The sequence below is a fragment of the Pinus tabuliformis genome, chromosome 3_2 (genome assembly GCF_031772625.1).
Source record: "Pinus tabuliformis cultivar Carrire ecotype Pingquan chromosome 3_2, CPIR1, whole genome shotgun sequence".
Lineage (NCBI taxonomy): Eukaryota > Viridiplantae > Streptophyta > Pinopsida > Pinales > Pinaceae > Pinus > Pinus tabuliformis.
In genome coordinates, this window is record NC_142302.1 from 503,877,082 (window position 1) to 503,879,523 (window position 2,442).

Genomic DNA, 2,442 nt, shown 5'->3' on the forward strand with positions numbered 1-2,442 from the left:
GTTTTTTTCTTTGTTTCCTTCTTCTTCTTCTAGGATCTTGAAGCTATTGTGGCTCGATTGTCTTTCCTCATTGATCTTCTTTTGCGGTCGCTTTCGGCCTTTCCCTTTGCCCCCAACCTTGGTAAAACCCTTGAGATTTTTATCCAGAGTGGTTTTCACATTTCTCGCCATGTTGTTTGTTGGGTAGTCTCTATATAGATGCCCATGCTCATGGCATTTGTGGCACCTAAATGGGATGTGATCATAGTCCACCACCTGCACCCATTCCTCATCATATACTTCTAAAATTATCGTGTCTGGAAGTGCTCCTGATAAGTCCATTTCCACACATATCTGGGCGAAGGAGGTGTATTTTACTTTTAGAGTCGCATCTCAGATCTTTAGAAAATGCCCCAGTTTGTTGCCTATTGTTTTTAGAGATTCCGGTAACCAATAATCCAAAGGAAGGGAGTATATTCTGATCCATACTGGTACCAATGTGAATGTCTCGCATTCCAAGACAAAGTTCATCATCCATGGCCGCATGTAGAGGCTTGCAGCAACATAGAAATATGGTCCTCCTTCGAACACTTTGTCTTTATCCTCTAGGCTTCTGAATACTACTGTGAAGAAGCCCTTAGATCCCAGATGAAGGTGTATTTCCCCCTTTGGCTTCCAATGGCTCCTTATCCATATGTGCAGCGCCCTCTCTGTCAGCCATATCCCCATGAATTTGCATATGACTGCATATTTCGTCATATGATCCCTATGCGCTTGTAGTGCTGGGTCGCTTAAGATGACCCGAGAAAAGACGTTAGACTTGGGTTTGCAGACCCCAGTTGTCCTTATGGAAGTAGGTTTTTCACTGCTACCTCCTTTCTCCTTCTCCTTACTAGCTTACTGCCAATCCCCTTCCTGTTCATGAGGTCTGTTTCTTCCTAATATTTCCATGTTACTTGCCTCTGTTGCCTTCTCTAGAGGTTTCTTGAAACGCTGTTTTCCTGCGTCCTTGCTTCTATCCGTAACTACTTGACTGTAGGAGGGAGAAACACTCCCCCCTACGCGTCCCGCCATGGTGCCCAATGTCAAAACCCTAATGCCAACCCTAGATCAAGTTGCAGAGCTTCGAAATAATACACTCGATCATCAAAAACCAATCCATATATTAATCCTTTTTATCATTAATAATAATGTTATTATATTAAATAGTTTTTATGGGCAACTCAATTGGTGATTGTCTTAAAAATGAAGTGTTGTATACCATGAGATTCTAGGTTCAAATACTTGGAGTTTTCCTATGGCCACATGTTGGGTGGTGTGGTTCACTAAGGGTTATAGTGTTCTCACCCCTTGTCACGGGAGTACGAAACTGACCCAAGTGACCGAGTTGTCATTTCCTCTAACATATATATATGTATTTATATATTATTTTAAATAAAGTTATAATTTAATTTATTTTTTTTAACCACTAATAAAATAAATATTTTAAAGTTTATTATAAATCAATATTTATCAACTATGTAATATATTTAATTTAAATAATTACCCTAATTTTTAGTTTATTAATTAAAAGAAACCTCTTTCTTAATCCAACAAAGGCAAATTTAATTTATAAATTTAAACAAATATATTCTCTAGGGATGCAATTTTTCTATTTTTCGAACTCGAATAAACAAACATATCCCCTTCCACTATACATACAATTTTCATGACCAGAATAAACAGAAAACTACTCTGCCCAATACAACAAATAAATTATCTATGTAATACGGCCACATTTTCGCTCTCCAACTAGGGTATAGCTAATTAAATTATCTATTGACTAGCTTCACTGAGGGTTGAGTAAGCTGATTAAAATATTAAATCAACCCACTTTTTTGACTAATTTAATAGGGATTTACATTGAGGATTGATTGATTGGTGGACAAACACGTGTTTGACACGAGAGGTATTGGTTTATATAATGAATGACAGAAGAATTATTTTTTATTGAACGACCAAGCCAAATGACTTTCACTGTGGAGATGGCGAGGTGAGGCCATTTTTCTTCTCAGTTTAGGTTTTAGTCGCTTTCCACGTTTCCACCGTTTCATATTTAAAAAATACGATCATTGCAGGCATCTAAAAATTGTAGTTCTGTCGGTCATATCAAGTGATAGAAATCCATTTTGCTGAATATAGATTATTAAATTATTATAATTATATAACATAAATATTTAAAATGAACAAAATTAAATATCAAACACATATTAACATTTATTTGAAAAACAATCACACCTACAAAAGCATATCTACCATTATTGGAAAAATCCATTATTTAACATTTTTCTAAAGAGTAGTTTTAAAGTGATATTTTTTGAAATTTTTCTAGTTTAATTTCTGATTTAATTTGTCTAGGGATTTTTTGAAATCACAAGTTTGATGGGTGAACTCTTCACAATCGAAGTGCCCCAAGGGTTTTTG